This window comes from Excalfactoria chinensis, chromosome Z (genome assembly GCF_039878825.1).
Source record: "Excalfactoria chinensis isolate bCotChi1 chromosome Z, bCotChi1.hap2, whole genome shotgun sequence".
Taxonomy (NCBI): Eukaryota; Metazoa; Chordata; class Aves; order Galliformes; family Phasianidae; genus Excalfactoria; species Excalfactoria chinensis.
Genome location: NC_092857.1, coordinates 28,315,362 through 28,341,887, shown reverse-complemented (window position 1 = coordinate 28,341,887; position 26,526 = coordinate 28,315,362). Strand labels below are relative to the sequence as shown.

Here is a 26,526-nt window from a genome sequence, read left to right as displayed (position 1 = left end):
AAAAGATACTGAGGTATTCCTCTGTGTTGTTTCAGTTTTTGTTGTTTTTTGTTATTGCTTTATTATATGTATGAAATATCCATAATTTGCTTCCTTTGCTCCACAATAGAAGTATTTTAAAGTAAAATTGTGGAGACTGTTTCACATCTAAGTAAGAAACACTGTACTTCAAATTCGCAATTTTCTTGCTGCATTCTCAAATAAAAGCATGATGCTGCAGCTACTAGTGGGCTTGACAAGTGTGTGTAGCCATGTTTTAACACTGGTAAAGTTAAGCCTGCACATAAATGTTCATAAGCTTGAGATTTAAGCAAATCCAAATCATTCTTAAGTTAAAACAGTAGATGGATAGATAGAAATTTTCTGATAAAGCAGAAAAATATACTTTCTGTATTTTTAATGAAAATGCATTATATGATACTTTAGAGATTGTGGTGAAGAGAAATTAGTGAATCACAATGAAACTGGGGGGTGCAGAATATTTTCCCTTCATTTGCCACATAACAGCTGCAATCTTGCCATTTTCAATATGCTGTAGCAAGCTGTTTTTTTCTGTTGATTGTTTATGTCACTAACAGGCATGGATGCAGAATTTTTAATAATTTTTCCTGTATCTGCATATTAATATATTTCATGATACAGTGAACTTTTAAAGCTACAATATTTTGATTCTGCAGTATCTGATGCTTGAGTTCTGCCCATATTTTCAGACCATTGTGATCTAATTTTCAGCAAGGGAAATCTATTTTTATGAGCTGTTATTTATTTTAATTAATTGCTGTTTGCCTCAGGTTTTTTAACTCCCTGCAGAAATGCTCACTGTGGTGCAACATATTCACATTGCCTATTGTTTCTTGATACTATGATACAACAACTATGATATGCATTTTTTCTAGTGGTAGGGAAGGTCACATCAGCCAGTCTTCCTCTGCCTAATCAACATACCTATTGTGTGTGAATTTTCCTATATGTGTGCTGAAGGTTCCATAAAGCACGCGATTTATCATAAATGTACATAAATGTCTCCGGGTTTGCTCCACAGAAAAATAAGAGGGTTGTTTTGGAACTGTGTTGTAAATAGGGAAAAATGTAATGCAACGTGTTCTTAGCCACCCTTTGTTTTAGAGATGTCAAGAGAAGCTAGGGAATACATGAACTACTATAGTGGTGGCATCTGATGGGCTGATACAAATTTCCTAGGGACTGGAAAAGCATTTATGCTGCACCCCTTCTGTATAATGAATGATCAATAGGCCCAGTATGGCTGTAGGTATACTGAAATGACCCCTAAGTAACCAGTGACCAGAAACAATTTGCCTACTTCTCATTAGTCCTTAAAGATTTTAGGAATGCTGGGGGAAAAGAATCCACAGGCAGGAAAACCCAGTAGGATAAATTGTATTGTCAAACCACAGATCACCCAGAATAACTGGTGAAGAATACTTTAAAACCATATAGCACTAAACTGTGTTGAGAACTGTATCAAAGTAACATGTGGAGGCTTTTGAACGCAATGTACAGCTATTGTTCTCAATCACTTTATTGTATAACAATAAGCCCATCTCTTGTCAAGCAAGATAGTACTCATGTGAGAAGAAGATGCAGGAAAATACTTTTCCATCAGATGTATGTTTTGATTCCACATAAAAGTGTGTCACCAGCACACTGTGGAATCACTCGCCATTTTATTAATTTATTTAATCTTAAAAAACTGCTGTGGAACCACCACAAAAGTGTGTAGCTAAAAGTGGGCTACAGAAATAATTTTCTGGGCCTGCTGCAATACAAACATGAACTAGCATAATGCAAAAGTAGAGCAAGCTGCTAACTTTTACAGCTCTGTCTTTTATTCACAGCAGTTTAAAATAGATTCCTTAATGTTTGTTAATCTTTTAAAATTGTAAATACCAACACAATATAGACAGCATAAAGCAAAAAACAAAAAACAAAAAAACAACAACAACAACAACAAAAACTTCCAGCAAAACTCGAAGGAAGACTTCTAGTTTTAGGATGTTAATTGGACACAACTCTTTTTCAAAAAAGGAGGTGATTTTCACTGGCTTATATAGTGAACAGCACAGTTTAATTTCATTGGCTTAGTTCAGTGATACACAGAGTAGGCAGGGCAGTAGTGTAGCCAAATAGCTGCACAAAAGTTCAGGGCATGCTTGAAGCAGAGAGGCCATGAATTACATTGAGAGCAAAAAGATAAAAACAGGGTTTGACAATGAAATAATGGAATAGATCAATTTTTGTTTTAGTTTTTGATTTAAAACTTTGGAAGATGTAAGTCAATTTCATCTTTTGCACATAATGTTCAGTGTCTTTTCTGAAGCATACAGAAAATAACTCCTGCAAAGGGGGTTGCTTTTCTAACTGTGTAGTTAGTCTTATCAGAACGGGTTTAATGAGCACTAATAACATACATTATTGAGCATACTGTTTTAGTGCCTGCACTTGCATAGAGATGATTATAGAATACAGAGTCATATAGCATATAAATTTGAGCATACATGCCAAAAGTAAAACTTCTTCTGTGGTTTAAAAACATGATTTTACTCTGACACAGTGCTTCAGGACTTGATGGAGATAGAAATACATTTGTTTTGATAAAAATTTTGATGACTACTATGATCTCCGAGTATCGCTACCAAATTTATTCTAACATATTGATAAATCTAATTTGTTTCTTAATTGCCTTTTGATCTAAGGTGCTTGCTTTGTGAGGACATTTCAGATATCTATAAATTTGAAAAAGTGTTGCTGCTTCTGGCAGTTCTTCATATCTCATGACCTGAGAGAGCACGGAAATGTGACACCACAGGAGAACAAAGGCCAAATTAGGTCACCAAGCCTGTTTTCTTGAGAATCCCATCATTTTCAGTTTTTTCTCAGACTCTGAAGGCCACATAAAATGACTCTTGAGCAAATAATTTTTAACACATTAAATCATCAAATGACTGTCCTGATGTATCTGAAAGTGAAAAGGAGTAGATGTTAGAAGAGAAAAATAATAATAATAAAAAAAAGAACAGAATTTATGTACTGTATCATTCCTGAAACTACCTATTCATGTAAAATGCATGAGTCTCATCAGCAAATTCTCTTCATAGGCCCAAAGCAAAGTGCTATTCTGACCAATCCTCCTCTTCTGAACAAACACCTTATTTTTTTTTTTTTTCTGAGTTGTTATGACATATCCACGTGATGGATGATTCTGTATTCACCCATATGCAGTAAACTTTCTAAAATCAAATCAAGAGGAACAGTGATGTTACAGGCTGCAGACAGATGAGAACAAGAGCCTAATGTACCAGCTCACTGTAGGGTGGTTCTTATCATGTTGCAGGAAACAAAACGTCTTTTCATAATTTTCTCTTGTTTTACATGATATGATTTATTACTAAGTCTTCAGTTTTAAGCAGGAACTTCACAAATGGGATTTTAAAATCAGATCAGGAAAAGAATTAGTAGTAGCTATAATATAATTCCAAAAAAAATACATTGGTTGCTCCATAAGTAATGCCACCTGTAGATGTGGAAACAACACATATGAAGAACACAATAGCATGATTTGATAGAGAATGTTCTCTGCCAGAAAACAGTTTTTCAGCATATTCACTACCACAAGCAAAACATTTTCATTAGCAATGAACAAGACCCTGCATGTCACACTGATAAAATTCTGTATGGCCATCTGGAAAGTCTTCCATGTTGCTGAAGCACACCATCCACCATCTCACTATGCTCACTTCCACTGTTAACTCAACAAGTGTTTACTGAGCATCAACAAATACTGGTAGATTTGATTTTTTTTGAAGGTGGCATAAAACTACACGCCTTCTTTTCACATGCACATCCACACAGAATACTGTTCTGTCTGTAATTCTATGTCCCAAATTAGTTACACTGCATTTACCTACTCAATTTCCTGCAATTTAATATGGCATTCTCTTACCTGAAAATATTCTCTGTTCTAGATGTAACTTTTGCTTTCATGACAAAGTTGATCCTAGAACCTGAAGTAGCATGTATGAAGCTGTTGGAAGTATATCTCCCTAAATACCAGGACCCATGTGCTCGCAATTATTATTAAAATACTCTGAAGTGCTTTTGAAAAATGCAAAATTTTTAACTCATTTACATGTGGGAAAGGAGGCCAAATGTGACTGCTCTGTTGTTTTTTCTTCTTCTTCTTTTTTTTTTTTTTTTTTTTTTTTTTTTTTTTTTTTTTTTTTTCCCCTTTCTGATATAGTTTGTCTAGTGCTGTCAGTTTGGATAGAGCTACATCATCACCTTAAGTAGTTTTGGCCTGTCAGCCTTCTGCTAAAACATGTTGGGGCTGAACTCTGAAGATATAGGTTAAGTAATGGTTGAGTTAAAACAAGAAGATGATCATTGCTGTCAGCTACATTTGAAATGTCTAGTTCTAAGTCTCCCTGTTCAGAGATTTTGTCATGTTCAAAAAGATCATCTGAAAAAAAAGATCATTTCCTGATGAGAGGAAGCACAAAACTAGGAGACAGACAGTATATGAAACAGTAACTACTCTGGAAGAACAGCATTTCACATTCATCACAGTTGTACTGGCTCAAAATGTTAAAGGATTTTCATCAGGGACTCTGTCCAGAGAATAACTTATTATAGTACGGCAGTACTACAATGTCTGAAACATTTTACTATCATATCACATATCAGATAAAGAAATACTACTTGATTTACTTCCCAGAAACTTAACTGATAATTTACATTTTAAATGAGAAATGCTAGTTTTACTCACATCCTCCTCAGAACCACATTTGCCACCTACATTCAAGCATTCATACTGCAACCTGAGTAGGAGCTGTAAAATATAATGCATGCAGTATACTATTTCCATGTGAACAGGGACTGTTCAAACACAATGTAGCTGTGAATTTGAGAACAGACCAAAGTTATGAATGTTGGAAATTGTCAAAAAGCGGAAAAGAAAGGCGATGGAATTTACTGTGTGATCAGAGTACATTATGGGTATTGAACTGGGCAAGCTGAGACTAGAAAAGCAATAAGAAAAAAGTGGAGGAAGACCTAAGCAATAGACGATAGGCTAGAAATGCAGTATCTGTGCTTGGCCTAGCTACAGGGAGTGGTGTCCACCTGAGTGCCCAAAAGTTTGCTGTTTCATTTAACATGGAAACAGTCTGCTAGAATATTAAAAAGCTTGCTCAACAGGAAATCTTACATCATCCTCAAAGCCTTGTTTTGCCAAGGTAGATTAAAATACTGAAGGCACTGCAATAATGGATAATTTACTGCATGTCAACTATATTACTTTAAAATGCTAGGATAGAAGGAATTGTAGATAGGACAAGAGGGGGATGGTTTTAAACTGAGACAGGGGAGGTTAAGGGTAGATTTTTAGGAGGAAGTTTTGCATGGTAATTTAAAAATACTGGACTCTGGCTAGATATCATCACTGTAATACATCTAGGAAAGTTCAAAAATCAAATGATAAGAGAAGTAAACCTGTTAATCTAAATGACAATTCTTGGTTAAAATGAGAGTAAATATATTAGAACTATTTTGTCACTTCCTACATACTAGGAGTTAAATTTTGGGTTATATTTTAGCCTTAATTCTGGAATCTCACTTAATTATGGTTCATGCTTAATATTCCCATAAACTCAACTGAAAATCCTGTCAAAGAATTTTAAGGATATAAGTTATGTACTTTGAGTAAAACACTGAAACATGGTTGAAGGGCAATTACTAACACTTGCTAAGGATAATATTCTTCAATTTATTTAAAAAATAAATAAATAAAATTCCATTTTACTTCAACTGAAAAAACAATGAAGCCTGCAAAGAATTTTTAAAGGAAAGTGAACATTTGTATCACACTTACATGCCTCTGTGGTGTCTGTCTCATGGATTAGGTTACTCCAAACCTGCTGAAATCAACCTGGATGTCAGCACTGGTTCATTTTAGACTGTATCTCTGTAGTGCATGCTGTGGTTATCAGAATAAGATCCATCAGTACTGTTTAAAATGCAGGTTTAATGGTTTAACATGTAGTTTAATCTAGTAATATTATCATGCTTCACTTTTCTTTGTACACTAAGATGAATTAGACTTCAATTATCTGTTGGTGCACTTGTATATAAAAGTAATATGCTATACTCTGAGACAAAGTAAACTAGAGAAATTTCATTGCATCTGATTTGTATGACAGCAGCATCTATAACCTTTACCCCTTTGGAGAGCTCATTTTCCCAATTGTTCAAATCTAGCAATAGAAGGAAATAGGAAAACCATTGTTATTAGGTATTTGTCCAGATATGCTCATAATAAATTAAATGATTCCTTGTCTATTTTGGCATAAAGCCATGGAGTCTTCTCTCTTTCTGTAGTCCTCAGTAGTTGACATTGTGTTGCTTTCTTGGTACAATTCATACATGTTTCTTTTTGTAACCTACGAAAAAGCCAATGGGGTAATAAAGCTGGGAATCATCTAGCTGACATGCTGGCAAAATATAAGAACATTCAAATGGCTTCAGTTATCCTTGTTACAAAATTAGTTAAATTATGTTGCACAAACTTGGACAAGTATTTTATTGAGAAACACTGAACAACGCACAGTTAAAATAATCTAACCTTGTCTGTATTTAATGTATGGACATGACAAAACACTGTAGGTAGTTACACCCTATACTGAGTTATTTGCTGCTGTTTTATACGCCAGATTATGCTACTATTCTTCTGAAATGCTAATTTTTCCATATGCATCTTCAAAGCCCTGCTTTACATGGTAGGAATCTTATGAAACTGTACTTCTTGAAAAAGACCAACTGAACCACGATTTTGCAAAGTCCAAAAAGACTTAATGTCTGATATGCTAAGTGTGAAACAATAGACAAAATCTTGCTGCTGGTATTTTATTTTGTTCCATTTTTTACAATGAAGTAGTCATTTGTGTGATGTTAGTTTTCAGCTGAGTTTTGTATATTTCCTATAGTTTGATGATATTCTACTTTTATTTGAGTTCAAAATAGAAGAGATGTTATAAATATAGATAGATAGATAGATAGATAGATAGATAGATAGATAGATAGATAGATAGATACTGTATGTAAGAAACTGATTTACAGCCAAATGTGCAAGCTAGAGGTTCTATAAATGAATTTTTCATCACACTTAATCTCTTTTTATTAACAGCCATAAAGATAACAACAAAAAAGTAATTTTCAGAAAACACAGATTAGATAATGCAGAAATGCTAAAATGAAAGTACAGAATGCCATGATATTTTATCACACGAAGACACAGAAGTCAGAAAGAGAAGTTTTGCAACATCAGCATGTTTCTTTTAGATTTTTTTCTCGTCATTGATATTTTTCCTCTCTCTAAACATGGCACAAACATGAAAGACACAAGAGAACCATCAGACTTAAACAATACTCTTAAACAGACATTCAGAATGTATTTTTTACTAATTGCTTGTGCAACATATTTATATTCAGCTTTCTGTGATATTTTGTGTTTTCTGTTAGTGATTAGTGAGCAATTTTTTTTATTTTTATTTTTATTTAATTTATATTTTTAAATACTTGGTACATCCAGTAAGAAGACTACAATTACTAAACAAAACTCTACATACTTCAAAGTACGACCTCCAGAGGTCAAATAGTTATATGCAGATATATGTGTAATACAAATTATATGCATATTTGGTATTCTGATTTTGTGACTGTTTTTATCTAGAAAAGTTACATTTAACAGATACTGGAAAATGAGACAATTTACTCATCCAGAGTAGGGAAATAACGCAAACAACTTTAGGGAAGTCTCCTGTTTACACCTGCATGGCAAATATCCTCAGGCCTGGGTTGGTCAGATCTGAAGAAGGGAAAAAAATCTGTCTTTTCAAGCCATCACAAAAGAAAATAACATTTGCAGCTTAGAGGACTCCTGTCATGTTTCAAAGAAAGTAGCAATTCCAGTTAACTTAGATGTTTAGTAATAATAGTAACAATAACATCAAGCTGTCAACATGATGTTTTCTAAGGTTTAGTGAAGAAACAACTCAGAAGCCCACCATTGTATAATGTAAAATTTTTACCTACAGGTTGATTGGCAAATAAAAATGTTCTAATTTTGCTAGGGTCTAAACATGTAATTTTCTTTACTAACATGCATAGCATGAATGCTTTGCATTCACAATAAGTGTTTACAAGATCAATTTCCATATTTCAACATGAGTTTTTATACGATTTCTAATACTTTAAAAATGGTATATAAGTGCATTGTGGAAGTCCTCCTAATAGCTTCAGTTGGGCTTTCCACAGCTAAAACACCTTATGAATTCTTGTTCACAGAAGGGATTATCTGGATTTAAGTGGTGTAGAGATAAGGCACTCAAGAAATCCAGGTTCTGTTCTCAGGGCCCATGGTGACATGCTTTGTCACTTTCTTTTCTCATATCCTTCATACATGCTCCAACATGACAAGTTAGAACTTAAGCCAATTCAAGCTTATTCTCCAGAGAACTCTTCATGCTTTCATAGTAGGATGAAAATATATTTGTGCAAAAGGAAGTTCACTCTGTTATGAACTGAAAATCATGAACTGTGGGGAAAAAAAAAAAAAAAAAAAAAAAAAAAGCATCAACAATGAATGAACTTCACCACAAAAAACTTATGTCATTTAATATTTATTTTCAAATAGCTATTTGGATAGGGAAGGACAATATTCACCAGGAAATAATTTTTGAAGTATTTTACTAACTGAATTAATACTTTTTCAAATCTTGCACTGATGCATGCTTTACTGAGAGTAAAATGCCTAATACTTGGAGTCTGTAGCACTATGGGTATGCTGGTGCATGTACAAGCTCCTCTCAGGGCTGTTGTATAGACTCTACAAGCTGCCTGCTGCCCACTGCTTCATACTCACTTGCTCACACGTTCTGCAGCTCAGACTCTTCTCGGGAGAAGGGATTCAGCTACTTCAGACCTCTACAAATGTATCTCTGATACACAAATAAACATACGTATTGCTGCTTTTTCTTTATTTATTTCCAGAACACACTTCTGATTCTAATGAGGCCAACACTGTTCTATTCATATTTGTATTAATTTTTGTAGAAAAATGTGCTGAGTGACAAGATGTGCATAAACTGTTACACTGTGACATCTGAGTACATGGAGTATTTCTGTGTTCTGATACTGCTTAAGATGTGTACCTTGCTTGTGGACAAAAGTACATTTTTTATTTTTAAGGAAGATTATCACAGAAGAATCCTTTAGAAACACTGAAATGTTTATCTACTTTTTCCTTCCTTTTTGAATTTCAGCAGCAAACTACAAATCTAATTTAAACTTGCAGTATTACATTTCACTTTCTCCTTATTCTTTTGCCTACCACTATTCCCTACACACCTGACAAGCCGATTCAATCAGCTCATATGACAGTCGCCATCCAAATCTATAGGTCATTACCAAATTAGTCTATTTTCCCACTTATTTATTTATTTATTTATTTGAAGTTAATGTATACTGCATGAGCATGTGTATTTGTGTGTGAAGAGGTAGGCAATTATTTTTATTCAGTTTTTGGAAGGCTGGGGTCTGAGGAATCTCTGAAGAGAAGATCTGCTGTTTCTACTTCCATATTTTCAGCTATGCCACAAGTGATAATTATTCATAACATTTTAGTTCAATCACTGAAATGAATATAATGGTCTGTCTAAAAATTCCTGAAATCAACAAAAATTTGAGTATAGCTGAAGCTGTGATTATGTCATAATATGGATGTTCACAGTGGAACTATAAATTCTGAGGTTGCAAATCACTTGAAAGTTCATAATAGTTCTCACTGACAAATGCTTTTGAGCATGTTGGTTGACAACAGTTGAAAAGTGTTCAAAATTGCATTTATAACTCTAAGAATTTGTAAATCCTCAGTGAATTCAGTTATGTAGTTTTTTTTTGTTTGTTTTGTTTTGTTTTTTAATTTTCTTCATTATTTTGCTTGGAATCATTTGCATAGACAAAGTTTATTTTGTATAATGTCAGTAGTTTGCCCATGTATTTGTTGATGTTACAAGATAAAAAATTTCTAATTAAAATATTTCCCCTGAGAAGTTTATTTACTTTCATGTTTGGAGACCATTTTATATTTGTGACACCACCATCTGTCATTGGATGAATGCCTATGTATTAGGCTAGATGACCTATTCTGACTCAACATTATTTAAGAGTAATGGTGACAATAGTACTGGGCGTGACTTAAATGATTTTGTCATGAAAGTTCAGTTTTGCTACATCAATTGCTACATATCAGTACACAGGCTAGTCAAATTTGAGCACAGTCAAGGACAAACAGAGATAAAATGAATTTATTTGTTTCATTCTATGTGAGTGTTCTTATGTAATATGTATTCCACACATTCTATTTTCCACATCATAATTTTTCAATTTCTTCATAGGAAACATATTATATTGCAAAATTATGAAGAAAATGTAAGAATAAGAGATTTTTTTTTCCTGCTTTGATTGGAAAAGAACATAATTCTGAAATCTTTCCTTCAGAACAGCTTGTGAATATACAAAGACCCAATTTTGACTTCCTAGAGAAGAGATTCTATTCAACCAATTCATGAACCAGTATTTATTTAGATTGTGTCTTTAACAATGTAAGACTGAGATATCATTTTGATTTTTTTTTTTTAAATTGAATTTATCCTCTGCAACCTTATAGACAGTAGGAAAACTACTGAAGGTTTTCACAAAGGCATCCAAATCCTATAATTCCCTTCTTTCAAAATGCATTTGGCTTGAAACTCACTAGGATTTCTTAACACGCCTTACAAGGATTAAGCATACTGTCATTGCATATGAAATAATAAATTGTTACTACTATCATGGAAAATTTGTGAGTCAGACTGCTCAGATTTAAATGCCTATTTATTAAATGTCTATTAACATTATGTTAACCACTGTCAATATTGAACATTTTATCAGTGTTAGTCTAATTTGGTTTTAAGTGAACAAACTCCTTCTGTCACCATGGGCAGAAATAACCCTCAAAATGTTATAAAGGATAGAAGAAAATAATGGGGATTTGGAAACACAGAATATATTTCTAAGCCTTAAAATGTAATTTTAAAATTATACATAAATAAATAAATTCAGAAAAGAACTAGAAATAATTGCAAATGCACTAAGATTTCTGTACCTAAAAGACAGACAAGTTTATCAGTATTGAATGAATTTCAGAGGAAGTTGTTCTGTGAAATTCCTCATTTATAAAAATACTATCTATATGATTAATGCATTATCATTGTGAAAAAAATATATACATATTTTTTCCACAGAATGTTAACATATGAATTTACACAACAATTTAAAGGATAGACAATAAAATAATAAATGAAAATAAACTGTTGAAATATCTATGCATCCATCCTAACCTCTAACTAAATACACAGATATCTAATCTATCTAGTATGCAGAATGAAAGTTAAATTCAATTTCAATTATTTTTCATATTAAGGAAAAAGTATTGTTTAAATCAGTTTTTAAAATTAGATGTGTTTATGAAGAATATGTGACTAATAAATGATTTTTTTTTATTATTATTTTATTTTTTTCAATGTGTATCTTCATTTTCGGAATATAAGTCAATTATTTATTTCATGGTTATAGAACAAAATATTTTTGAGATATTTTTTCCTCAATCCCATCAGATTTTATAGGTCTCTTTTGAAATAAGTTTTTCTAATAATTATATGCGAGACTCAGAATACGAGATTTTGTAGACAATTGTTCAGAATTGCTGTTCTATAGTCTTGTACATAGGCATTTTACTTTATAATCTAATACAATGAACAAACAATTTAAATTGGAACAAAATACAATAAGAATTGTCAAGTCATGCTCTATGGAGGTTTCCTGATGCAGCAACAAGTTCTTCATTTGCATACAAAAGAGACAGTTGAAGTAGGAAATTCACTATCCAACTGACCTTATGTCTACAAATGAGCAAATCACTCAATACTGCAATCTTCAGATTGCAATTTTTTTCTTATTTTTACCCTTTGAATCATCTAATATCTTAAAGCACTAGATCTTTCCACAGTACTGAATGCATGCATATAATCTCAAAACTGGAGATAAATTCATTGCAAACATTGCACATTTGCCTGAAATGAGTTTCCAGCAGCTACTATTGAGCTCCTGAAAGAATCCACTTGAATTCCACCAGATGTTAGTGATATAAGCAATCCTTTTCAAAGCTTTTGCACATCCTGTAGTGCTACAGAATATTACTATTACTTCATTGTGAACAAGTAAGCAACATCCTAAGAAAAGTATATTGCTTTCAAATCAAAATGAGTGTGAAAGGTTTTGCATGTTTCTTCTTACCACATTCTACTGGCAAATGTCAGTCTTGAAAAAGACTGAGAGATAATTGTTACTTCTTCTACAGCATGCAAATAGATTGTTAGAATCCATCCTAAGCTGAAGCAATTAAAAAAAAATAAAAAAAAATCATAATGCAGAAACGTCTAGTCCAGGCTGATATCAGGTAATTTGAGTACAAAAGGAGATTTATTAGAAAAAAAGATTAAAACTGGGATTCCCTAAATAAATAAATAAATAAAATAAAATGAAAAATAATAAAATAAAAGTTTTGTTTTTATGTAAGACTTCACTTACTAAATACATATGAAGCATAATATTCCTGAAGATTTGTAATCAAGTTTTGTACCCACAGCTATAGCAGATACAGCAAGCAATTTTCAGCAGTACTGCATCTTATTTGATGAAAAACAGAGTTATGAACATGAAAATATTTTGTCCATTTGAATGTTTGAGAAAATAACTCATGACAGAAACTGGAAAAAATGATATTATTTTGAATTAAATACTGAAATTGACATTTTGGCTTTATGTTTCTTTTCTCATTCTGAGGCTTTATAAGTTCCTGGGTTTGAAATAGCAAACATTTCATATCATTCAAAAAAAAAAAAAAAAAATCTTTTTTGATTTATTTCTTGAGATGGAGGATGGATTAAAATTCACCTTATGCTGGCTGAATTTCTCTTTTCTGAATTGTCAGTGAACCAAGAAATCAGCTATTTGCTCAGCTCTATAATTGTGCTATATATAATAATTTTCCTGAAATGTTATCCACTCTGCAAAGGTCTCCCTGCTGAGTTTGCTTAATACTAAAATGTAAAATTCTTGTGAAGCCTTGAAATACAAAGCTTTTACTGTGCAGAAAAAAAAAAAAAAAAGAAAAAAAAAAAGAAAAAAAAAAGGTAAATATATGTAAGCTTGATAAATCACTGACTCTAAGTTTTTATTCATGTAGAAACCCAGACAAAATATGCAAGCTTATTGGTGATTAAAGACACTCTCTATTAGCACTCTATTAGCATTGTAGGAAACGAGCACCTAAATTAAGTTTATTACATTTTTTTTGTTTGTCAGATTTTGTTTTTGTACTTTCAGATGGTGTTCTCATTGTTAAACTAGATTTATTCTATGTCACATGGTGAAATGTAGAATACAGTTATTTTTCTGTGAAGTACAGGGAGAATACACACCAGAGACACTAAGCTTGGGGATTCATCCTACATTATTTTTATAAACATTGCTTCATTTTACAGGACTACAGACCCCAGAATGCTTCTGTCTTTCCCATGTCATTTCCAAGAGATACAAAGTGATGTGGTGATGTGTGTACATCTTTCTTTTTTTTTGCTCCATGCTGCTCAGCTTGCAGTACATAGTTAGGAGATTTATTTCCCATTAGTTTAATTTACTGCTCTTGAGTCCTTTTATATTGTATTATTTCACATTTTTTTACCATTTTATAATAAAATTGCTTCTTTTTATCTTTGTGGAGAAGCAGCTCTTCCTTCTCGCTTTTCCACTGTTTTTTTCATGGGGTGAAGGGGCGGTAAAGGAGGTTCAGCCCTGCCATGTAACAGTAACAAAAATTCAACCTGAGACGAGTGGCCAAATAGCTACTATATTTTTTAAGTGCATTACTATAGATTTTCTTACAGTTCTTCTAGCTTTATACGTGGCATATGACAAGATATATACAGGTTTTTTGTGCTGTAAATATTTACAAGTTATTTTGGGTGACTTCATTTTTCATACATTGTAAACCTAATATATATAATCAAGTCCCAGAGTATACATTCTTACTGCACCAACACTGTGTAGTAGAAATACTCTTACATATTTTACTTATGATTGTTTTTTATCTCCACTCTTGTAAATGGAGACCATTTTTGTGCTATGAAGATAAATTATAAGTGTTACCAAAAGAGTAGTAATTGTGTTTTTAGAAAAGTGAGATTGTTTATGTTTTGTATTTAAAACACAGGGTTATTTAAAATCTCATTCTATTTATCTGTTCATGTCATTGTTAATACTATTTGAAATTGTAGTAGTAATAATAATAATGGAAAATGAGGGAAAGAATGACACCTTTTAGAAATATATACTTAAAAAAAAAATAGGTAAAACCAGAAAATGATGATTATTTAGCAGATATTTAATAGACAGGAGCTCTAGTGTTGGTGCTAATTCAGATCAGTAAGATAAAATAGAAAAGAAGGAATTTAAAATATACAATTAAAAAAAAAAAATCAATGCGATTTTGATTAGTGTAACTTTTTTTTTTTTTTTCTTTAAGTGGAGAAAAAGAGACTCACCAAATGATTCTCCAATAATTATTTCTAGAAATAATTAAGTATATCTTAAATCAAAGCATTCTGACTAGATAAAAAATCCAGGGAGTTCAATTTCTGTACATTTTTCTAAAACCAAAACAAAATGCCATGCCCTTCCTTTGAGATTTCTTCACACAAGCTTCATTTTTTCCTTATTTACTTAGAATATAGTGTTTGATTTATAGAAAAATAGGATGGTTCCCTTCATCAAATCTAAGGGACATTTGAAACCTATGTTTGAAATGTCAGCTTTTCTTAGCACTGCTGAAAAGCTGCACAAACCACAGATGTATTTAGGGCATAGTTTTCCAACTCATTTATTAATCTACTTTTAACTTTGACTATACAAAGTTGATTTTCTCAGTCCTCCTCTTTCCATCTGTGGATCTTCCAAGTGCATCTGCACATACAGTGTGGTTATGCATAAGTGGACATGAGCTGTCTGCCCATAATTTGCCTTGAGTCCAGCTGTCCATCTTCTTAATGAAAGAAGAAACTTTACAGAATGTTGAAAAGGGTTCTGACCACTTCAGAGGAAAATAGGAATATTGCCAGGGAATGCAGGGATGCCACAAGGAAGGCTAAGGCTCAGTTGGAATTGAATCTGGAAAGAGAGGTCAGGGACAACAAGATTTTTTAAAGTATGTCAGTGGTAAAAGGATGAGTAAGGAAAACGTAGGCCTGCTGCTGAATTAGATGGATTCTTTGGTTATGGGGAACAATGAGAGGTGGAGTTATTGAACTCCTTCAGTCTTTGCTGTTGTGTGACTGCCTTTCAGGAATTCCACACCTAGTATGTAAGAGTGATACTATGGGGAAAATAAGACTTTCCCTTGGTCTAAGAGGATATGGTCAGAAATCATGTAAGCAAATTAATGCACACAAATCCATGTGCACTGACATCATGTAGTCATGAGTGCTGAGGGAGCTGGCTGTGGTTATTGCCAGGCTCCTCTCTGTCATCTTTGAAAGGCTGTGGAGAATGCAAGAGGTGCGTGAGAACTGGAAAAGAAAAATAAAAAAAATAAAAAAATAAAAAAATAAAAATAAAAAGATGTCACTCCAGTCTTCAAAATGGGGAAGAAAGAGGACCTATGAATCATAGAATCATAGAATCACCAAGGTTGGAAAAGATCTAAAAGATCATCCAATCCAACCATTCACCTATTACTAATATCTCCCACTAAACCATGTCCCTCAACACAACATCCAATCTTTCCTTGAACACCCCCAGGGTTGGTGTCTCCACCACTGCCCTGGGCAGTCCATTCCAGTGTCTGACCACCCTTTCTGAGAAGTAATACCTCCTAGGAGGACAGGACCTCAGGACAGGCAGCCTCACCATCATTGCTGGGAAGGTGATGGATGGTGATATTCCAGATGTCATCTCCAAGCAAGTGGAAGAGAAATGACTATCAGTAGAAGTAGTCAACATGGATTCACCAAGGGGAAATCATTTTTGACCAATCTGATAGCCTTCTAAGGTGTCATGATTGTCTTGTTAGATGAGAAGAAAGGGAGAAAGGAGGATCCGTGGAACAACAGGCTGGTGAGTTTCACCTCTGTACCTGGGAAGATCTTGGAACAGATCTTACTGGATGACATGATAGATCTCACATGAGGAATGAGTGTGTGATCTGAGACAGGCACCATGGCTTAAGCAGGGGAAGGGCATGCTTAACCAATCTGGTGGCCTTCTATGATGGAGTGATGGCAATGGTGGACAAAGGGAAGGCAACCAGTGTCACTTACCTGGACTTGAGCAAGGCCTTTGACTTGGTCCACCACCACATCCTTATCTCCAAATTGGAGGGATGTGGATTTGATGGGTGGACCACCCAATGGATAAAGAATTGGTTGTAAGGCTGTAGACAGATGGTAGTGATCAATGGTTCTATGTCCAGATGGAGGCTGGTTATGTGCAGTGTCCCCTACGGGTCTGTCTTTGGACCGGAGCTCTTTAACATCTTTATCAATGACTTATGATGAAACTGAGTGCACCTTCAGCAAGTTTGCTGATGACACCAAGCTGAGTGGTATGGTTGGTGCAGTGGAAGGAAGGGATGCCATTCAGAGGGACCTCAACAGACTTGAAAGGTGGGCCCAGGTGACTCTAATGAGATTCAAGTGCAAGGTTTTGCACTTGGGCTCGAGGAATTCCAGGCATGTATACAGACTGGAAGGAAAAGTCCTTGAGAATATCCTTGCAGAGAAGGACCTGGGGATCCTGACTGATGAAAAACTTAATATGAGTTTTATGCAGTGTGCTCTTGCAGCTCAGAGAGCAAATGGTATCCTGAGCTCCATCAGAAGAGGGGTGTCCAGCAGAGATAGTGTTTGTCCCTCTCTGCTCTGCCCTTGTGAGGCCCCATCTGGAGTACTGTGTCCAGGTACGGAGCTCCCAGTACAAGAAAGACAGAGAGATGTTGGAGATGGTCCAGAAGAAGGCCACAAAAATTATCAGGGGGCTGGAGCACCTCCTCTATGAAGACAGGCTGAGGGAGCTGAGCTTGTTCAGACTGGAGAAAAGAAGGCTGTGGGGTGACCCAGTTGCAGCCTTCTAGGGAGCCTATAAACAGGAGAGGAATCAACTCTTTGAAAGGGTAGATAACAGCAGGACAAGGGGAGATGGTTTCAAGTTGAAGGGGGGAAGGTTTAGTTTGGACGTCAGGAGGAAGTTCTTTACTATGGGTATGATGAAGTGCTGGAACAGGCTGCCTAGAGAGGCTTTGATGCCCTATCCCTGGAGGTGTTCAAGACCAAGTTGGACGAGGCCCTAGGCAGCCTGTTCTAGTATTAAATGTGGCAGTTTGTGGCACTGCATCTGACAGGGGAGTTAGAACTTCATGATCCTTGAGGTCCCTTCAAACCTGGGCCATTCTACAATTCTGCGAGGAAAGAGTGGGGGAAGTAGGAACAAATAAAGTGTAGCTTAATACCAATTTCTCCCATCTACACTTGTTTAATACTTCACTTCTGGAGTTTTGTGTGTTTGTTTGCTTCTTGCCTTTTGTTATTGTTTTTGTCAGGAATATATCTAAGTTCAATATCACTGCAAACACCACAATACAACAGTAACTGCAGTGTTATCTGTGTTCCCTCAGTGCACTGGGAAGAGGACTTTTAATTTCATATATCAGTTACAACTTGCTACACTGATTCCACATATCTCTTTATCATGAGATAAAATAAGAGACTGCTAACATTTTACCCCTGATCTCAGATACTCCAGTTTTAGATTTCCTGTTAGGTCTTTGCTTTACAGTCCACCACTGACACTTCAGAAAGGCACTGTATCATCCAAATGGGATATCAAGGAGAATGCCCCTTAGATCACCCCCATACACTGCTGGAAAAATGCACTATCTTCTGAGAAATTGAAATATATTTCTCTCTAGCTCTAAAAAGTGTAAATTCTTTGCCTAAAAAAAAGATTGTTGTTGTTTATATTACATCTATAAATATTTAGCATGCAAATGACAAGATCTGTAATGCACCTGACAATATGGGAAAATCTAGTGGACTCCATTTAGACATATTTGGATAGAACAATGTGGCAAATAAATAAATAAGTAATATTGTAACATTTGTTTCGTTTTTTGTTTTTTTTTTTTTTTTTCTTCAGTAAAGTTATAAAACAGAGAATAGTCGTCATGATTAACCTGAAAAGCTATGCAGGGATTGCACATGTGTGAGCTCTGCTGTATATGGTAAATACAGGAGGAAATATTTTTTTTTACACTTATTTCTATGCTTTATTTTACTGGTCTTTAATCATTCAGTGAATTTGTATGGAAGATTTCATTCCCAACACACAAAGAAGTGGTAAAATTAGTTTCATGAGAAATTGTATAACCATGACTTGGGAGGCTGGGAATAAGACTGTGGGAATTACTTCAAAACATAACCTTGAGAGAGAGTCCAAGTTGGAAGATATATAAATCTCATGATCACAAACTTGTACACATGGAATGTAGAAATCAAGATGTGCTGTTTTCTCTGAGAAACTAATGAAAGCAAAGATTTTTGGTCTGGGATGCCAGAGCTGTGACAAAGCATAGTAGTAGAACTGGAACCAATAACTGTTTTTTCCTTTGTTATTGTTTTTGTTCATTTCTCTCTTACACTTTCATTTACTTGAAACAGAATATTGGTAGAAATCTGAATTGCCAAGATAAATAGAGACACAGAGTTTATGCAACCAAATACGATCTTCAAATAATGTTCACTACACCCATGATTTCAGTTTTATATTAGTGGTATTGGTTAGAACTGGAATTTATGTTATGTTCTACTAATAACAACCATAATATGCAAGATTTCTAAAGCATTGCAAATCAAACACTACTGCTCCAGCAGCTCAATTAGCTGCCTAATATGAGACAGTACATGAAATAGGATTTACAAAATGTGAATCGTTGTTCTGTGTCATTTTAGAGTAACTTGGCAGGGTAGATCTATGGATATGTGAAGCAGTGTGAAACAGATGAACATAAGTTTTGCTTAAAAAGTCTATCTATGGTTTTCTGTTTTAAAAGTATATATAAGCTAACATTCTGGAGTAAGTTCTAGTATTCCAGAAAACATCAGCTATAAAAGGCAAAATAATTTACCTTCGCTAAATCTTAGACAGTCCTGCAGCATCTTGAATTCTCACTAAAATAGCATTGTTCTCCAGTGTACTGACTTTTCCCTTCAGACTGGTGAAGTCTGCAGACTTGCTGAGATCCCATCTCCCAGATTCTTAATAAAAACCTTGAAGTACTTGTTCTAACATCAGTTCCAGAGAGCTGCCACCAGTAATCAGTCACAAGTTAGACTTAACATTATTGACCACGAGGATTTGATCCCAGTGGAACAGTCACTTCTCCATCTCCTTCACCATCCACTTTTTCAATCTGGATCTTCATAATTTGACAATAAAGGTATTATGGAAAGTCATGCCAAGTGGAAAGTCAAGGTAAACAGCTTTTGCTGATCTCCCCTTGTCCACTGAACTAGTAATCTAATCATGAAAAGATATCAAATTGATTAGGCTGAATTCACCCTTGGAAAATGCACAATAGCTGTTTTCACTATTTTCTTTGTCCTTATAAGGACTGCATATAGTTTAAGGAAGACTTGCTCTTTCACCTTCCCTGAGAAGCTGACCAGCTTATTCTGTTAGAAAGTGGATGCTGTGTTTGCCTTTCTCCACCAACAAGAACTTCTCCAGTCAGCATTATCATTAAAAGATGGCAGAAAACATTATTTCAATGGCTTATCAGCAGTCCCGATGTTGAAATGGACCAAGTATTCCCTACTCTATCTTATTCTGCTGCATGTACTGCTGCCTTCTCACAGATTCTAGCACTAGGCTTTGGAAATTCAGTAATGAGATCTAGTTACCAAAAATGGTACTGAACAAGAACCAAGATCTTCAGCTTTTTCCCTATTCTTTGATACTTTTTTTCCTCATCTTTCCATCTCAGGTTCATTCACCTCCCTCATTAGTTTCAACTCCAGATGAGCACTGACATTCCTAATTTAATCCATGTATGTCAAACATTATAGAAATAGTATGTAGGCATATCAGTCCAGTAACTACACTTATATAAACAAAAAATACCTCTTACTTTTCAGTGTCATTTGATTAAGCTAACAGTGTGAAAACCCTGAAAAATACTGCATGTAAGCATGTTGGCAGTCATGTTCTATGCATGATTGTCAGATAATGTAGGAGATTATATTTTGTTTCTGTACTCTGCTGATGACTTACCACTGAAAGTGCTAGAATGTGTGGTTAAAAAAAAAATAAAATCCAAATATTTAAAAAAGTAAAAAATATGTATTCCATATCCTAGGATTTTTTTACAAATCTCTAATCTGAACAACAAAAATACAATTAAATCACATTTTATTTTCAGTGCCTCCAGGATCTTTTAGTTTGCTTCATCATGGTGGATAGTGCTCTGTTCACATCACTTGGATCAGTTATACTACAACTTGAGTCATCTTGTGACAGTGGGACAAAGACCACGAAACCTGAAGAAAGAACAGAAGAGACGGTAGTGTTGACATGCCAAACCAACCAACAAATCTCTAAAACAATTAGACATGCACTGTAGCTATGGTGAGAGGTGAAAGTAATAATAAAAATTATTTCATAACAAAATAACATGGCATCACATACAAACTATGAAGGTATCTGTTGTCAACAGTGCTTAGGGTACATTGTAGGTTTCTTATATATTGCTGTTCCTATGTAGGAGGTGTCACTTATCTTGTCCATCACATTATATAGCCACATGTATGAAGTCAGGAGAGCAAAGACTGGTAATAATAATGATCACTTTCTGAATCCTTTCATTTCCTGGCACAGAGGATTAGCATTACTTCAGAGGTGCTCCTAAGAGAGAAAGGACTGCCAGTATTATTCCAGAAAGAGCCTTTTAGCTAGCCATTCGAGAGGCCACTTTGTCTAGGAGGCCACTGACAACTTGAGGATATGGAGATTAAAAGTGGAAAATGGGAGAGGATTAGATGTCATTGATGAGGTGTCATGATTAAGATTAACAAGAGTACAGTTTTTTGAGGAGAGAAAAGTGCAACTCATTTTAGATGAATCAACACAATTGTGCTAAAGAGCCAAACTAACTCTCCAGGACTCCCTTTAAGGACAGATGAACATAATTCCTTGCAAAATTACTCTTCCATGACATGGTTTCCTTCTATTTTTATCATGTAAATGATAATAAGGTAGTATGTCAAACTACTTCTAGGTCATAAGTGTAGCATTTTGTATAGATTCAGATTTGCAATAGTTTCTGCTATACTCTTCAGTATTGAATTAGAGTTTGATAAGGATCCAAACTTGTTATATGGATAGCAAGAACTCTCTTGTTAAAACAGGCAAAAAAACAGGTAGTGTTACTGTAACAGTAAAAGTGGATTAATATCAACATCTAAATTCAAGCTTTGATTTCAAAAATTCAGTCCTGACCCTTGGTAGGGAAATATCTCCTTCAGGAGTGTCTTCGGAAAAAAACTTTATTACAGAAGGTTAAGCACTGGAGTAGGCTCCCCAGGGAGGTGGTTGAGTCACCATCCTTGGATGTGTTTAAAAACCATTTGGATGTGGTGCTCAGGGACATGATTTAACAGTGGGCTGTTAAAGGTAATATGGTTAGGTTGCAGTTAGACTTGATGATCTTTGAGGTCTTTTCCAACCTGAGAAATTCTATGATAATTCCATGACATTCATTGAATGAGAAATCATAGATATGTACCACGTAACAAGTATTGTATGAACATCGGGGAATACTGAACAGGAACAGACTGAGATCAGCTAGGTCGTCAACAACAGCAACCACCAGTTAACATGTAATCTCAGTTTCTCAGAAATAACAGAAAGATTTTTTAAGCCATTTGTTGCATTATTTCTGTGTGGGGAAGCTTGGTAATGTTTATTACTCCTGAAAAGTTATTTCGGTGATTAAATAACTCCACACATAATCACGAAAGTGTTCTTGGTTCAGGAAGCTGTTGAAGATATTACTATTACTACCTCAGATGTCCATCATCAAATACATTCTCAGAGGACATCTTAAGGGCTAATGGCAGTGCTGGAGACAGGACTTTGCTTACTGCAGCCAACTTTAAGAGTCCCGCTTATTAACAGATGAAATTACAAGAAGTCCCAAATGTTATCCATCTGCTGCCATCTTTCCAACCAGCACTACAATGAAGTCTATATATATGGAATAGAAACCCACCTCTTATTCAGGTCTCACTTTCATTAACAGAAAGAAAAAGTAAGAATTCCTAAACAAAACTAACAAACAAAAACAGCAACTGAAACAAAAGGAAAAAAGAATCAAAATAAAAGAAATAGGAAAAAAAAAAAAAGTAAAAAATTAAACATCAATTTATTAGAACACAGGCTAAGATCTTGCTCCAGTGTGGTGTTTCACAGATCGTTTTTCCTCTTCGGTAAGTATTTGGATCATAAACCACAACTTGCCCTGAAAAGCCTGTGCAAGAATCATGAGGAAGAAAGGCCTTGCAAGATTATTTAGTCCTCCTTATGTATTAAGGCATATGCATCACATTTGTAGCACTCCTATGAAATATTTTCCACATCTACTCCTAGGTGGACTTCAACATCATTTTTTAAATTTTTTAATTTTTTTTTTTTTTCCCCTGTTATTTACACTGAAACTTTGTTCTTGCAGTGTACACTGAAAACTATGCTATGGTTCATGAAATACAAAGAAGAGAGAGATAACAGCCAGCATGGCTTCTCCAAGGGCAAATTGTGCCTGGCAGATGTGGACTTATATGACAGGGTAAAGGAAGAGCTACTGACTTCACTTTCTTGGCTTTGTGCAAAGCATTTGACATTGTCCCACATTAAATCCATCTCTCTAAATTGGAGAGACATGGATTTGACAGATAGAATATTCAGTAAATAAGGAAATGGCTGAATGATCACTTCTAAAGAGGTGAAGTTAACACCTCAGTCCTCAGGTGATGAATGGCATTCCTCAGGAGTCAGTACTGGAACTGGTGCTATCTGTTATCTTAGCAAACTAAACAACAAGATTGAGTAAACCTTCAGAAAGTTTTCCAGTAACACCAAAGTGAATTGTTCTGTCAACATGTTGGAGTGAAGGAATGTCATCCACATGAATCTGGACAGGCTTGAAAGTTGTTTTTGTATGAACCTCATGAAATTTCAGAAGACCAAGTGCAAGCTCTTCCAATTGGGCTAGGGCAGTCTCAAGCAAAAATACAGGCTGGGGGAAAAGGATTGAAAGTTACCCAAAAGACAAGGATTTGGGGATGCTGATAAAAAATTCTACATGAGCCAGCAGTGTGCACTTGCATCCCTGAAAACCATCCATATTCTGAGCAGCATTAAAATAAGCCTGGCCAGCATGACAAGGAAGCTGATTCCCTCTCTCTACTCTGATCTAACAAGAGCCCACCTGGGTACAGGTCTGGGGCCCTCAGTATAAGATGAAAATTAACTGGCTGGAGCAGGTCCATAGGAGGGCCAAGAGGAAATCAGAGGGCTGGAAAATCTCTCCTTAAAAGTAATGCTGGGAGACAAGGTATGCATGCATCAGTACAGGTTAGGAGATGACCTACTGGAAAGGAGCTCTGTGGAGAAGGACCTGTGGGTTCTGGAGAACAATATGTTGACCATGAGCTAGCAGCGTGCCAGTGTCATCCTGGTATGCATTAAAAGGAGAGTGGCCAACAGGCCGAAGGAGGAAATCCTCCCTCTCTTTTCTGCCCCATTGAGTTTACGTCTGTAGTACTATGTCTAGTTCTGGATACTCAATTCAAGATAGACAGGAATCTTCTAGAGAGACTTCATCAGAGAGTGACAAAGATGGTAGGGGCGAGGAGTATCTCCAGTATGAGGAAAGGTTGAGAGACTAGGGAATGATTATCCTGAGAAGAGAAGACTGAGGGGGATCCCATCAGCGTTTATCAATTTCTGAAGCTCAGGGGCCAAGTGTATGGAGCCAGGCTTCTCTCAGTGATATGCAGGACAAGAGTCAATGGACACAAACTGAAACACACGACGTTCCATACAAACATAATGAAAAAGTCCCTTATTTTGATTGTGACAGAGCACTGGATTAGGCTGCCCAAGGGAGCTGAGGAATATCCTTCTCTGGAGCTATTACAAACCTGCCCATAAACCTTCCTATGCAGCCTACTATTGGGAACCTACTCTAGCAAGGGTTTTGGGATTGATGATCCCCAGAGATCCCTCCCAGTCCTGTGATTCTGTGACTATTTTGTGGTGGCAGAATGGCTCAACCAGAGAAAAAAACTCTCCAATTACCATGTGTTTTCTTGTCTTCAGAAAACATATCAAAGACCAGCTCAGTGTAATGTTTCATGAGTGTTATGTTTAGATTGTTTCAACAATAGTACCGCCGTTATTTACCATGCTGTTTTTTTCTCTTTATAACAAAATTTGTTGAAGAAGACAGATTATAAACATTTCCCATGTTAAACTGCAAAAGTTCCATATGTTATATGTATCAAAGTAAGAATCTAATCTGAGAATTCATAGCTGGAGTCTCACCAGAACTTCATTTGGAGAAGTATAATATTCAGCTGAAAAAGTAAAACCCAGACTGGCAAACCAGAAAGGTGACATAAAAGTAAAAACATGGAGAACAGGAATATTTGAGCACAAAGTAACAAAAAGAACATTGCTAATGAAAGATAGGAGACCAAGTCAGGATGGATACACCGTGGGGATCTTTGTGATGATGCCTTTAGAGGAGACTCAAAGAAATGAAGTGCTTCTGAAAGACTGCATGCTTAAACTCACATTAAAGGTCTTCTTTCTATGCCCATACTGCTCTATTTCATTAGGAATGCTGACACTGCTTGCTTCACTGTAGAGTATGTCATTATCTCCTACCACTTATTTCAACCTCTGCTCTAATGTCTCTCTGTTACTCTTAGTCTACAGAGAGTTGTAGTTGCTGTGGGGCATAATATGCATTGGGGAAATGGAAGGATACAAGACTAACAGAATACAAATTTAAAATATGGATATAGGTGGTTATTTAAGCAGGTGGTGTGTAGGTGCGCTCCATAATGATGCCCTTCAGTGGTCATTCTTCTGCATCAGAATGTATACCACAGTTAGAAAAACTTACAACTCTAAATAGTAGTTTTCGTTCCTCTTGTGATATTAACTTCAAACATATTTTTTTTTCCGCAAGATGCATTGCAAACCATTCCTTTGAAGCTACAATTTTTCAAATTAAGGTAGCTAACTAAATAGCCAAAAACCCTGTCCAAAGTGCCCAAGGGAAAAATAGAAAGGGAAAAAAAAAAAAAAAAAAAAAAAAAAAAAAAAAAAAAAAACAAAAAAAAAAAAAAACCCAATATCTGGAAATATTAACCAATGAGTCTCCCGGGACATACATAAAACCCTGTTCTTTCCTACAAATCCAAAAAACATTTTATTTGGACTTGACGTACAAGAAATTCTAGCATCAAAATCATTTATTTCTCTAACTTTTTCTCTTCTATTTGTCCAGAGAATGTTTTTTTTCTTCTAAGCTATTATATTTTGGGGTGATTGCAGACAAAGAAAGCAGTTAACTCTAAAGAGTGTGCAATTTTTCTTTAGTGGCTGGGTAGTCCTGAGCAACCAATCAGAACTACAGCTCATCCATAGCTAACATTGATTAATGACTACCTTGTAGAACCATTTAAAAATTATCTCCATCATAAAAAGAGGGAAGGATGCAAGGAAATTACAGAATTTTGCAGTTTGTATTAGTCTTTTTAAAGTTTGGTGTATTATTTTAGATAGTGAATTGTTTGTTCTCCTAATCTTGCTAAATCAAGAATTAAAAATATTTTTCTGATATTAAAACAAATGATAAACATAATTAACATTAAGATATAGTTAAATTTATGTTAAATATATGAGCAAAAAAAATACCCAATTTGTTCACAGGTGATTGAATTGATAGACAATAATTCTATGAAGTCTTATATTGAGACAAGATCATGCTGAAAAAAATAATAAAAATATTTTAAAAATAGCAGAATAAGATTTCTATATGAAAGTTCTACTTAACAAGTAAGTGACACTTCAGATTTTATGAAAGTTGAGATTTTATTGTTTGTACAATATGTTTTCCTATGTTGCGGAACTTAATCATCAAACAGTATAGTAGAAAATGTTTTAAACGCATTGATCAAGATTTCCATAATCCAGTGAGTATACTCCTTTTTTAATATGTACTTCTAAAAATGACCA

At 34.9% G+C, this 26,526-nt stretch overlaps 1 protein-coding gene and 1 long non-coding RNA gene across 23 annotated transcripts in view; one reads left to right on the top strand and one right to left on the bottom strand.

Moving 5' to 3' along the window:
- PTPRD (protein tyrosine phosphatase receptor type D) overlaps positions 1-26,526 on the top strand; it is a 1,083,558-nt gene that overhangs the window by 678,014 nt on the left and 379,018 nt on the right. The gene's annotated exons all lie outside the window — the stretch shown is intronic.
- Positions 20,615-26,526, bottom strand: part of LOC140264326 (uncharacterized) — a 34,254-nt gene continuing 28,342 nt past the window's right edge. Inside the window, exon 2 of the long non-coding RNA XR_011906029.1 lies at positions 20,615-20,759. This is a non-coding gene — a long non-coding RNA (uncharacterized lncRNA). The remainder of the gene's footprint in view (positions 20,760-26,526) is intronic.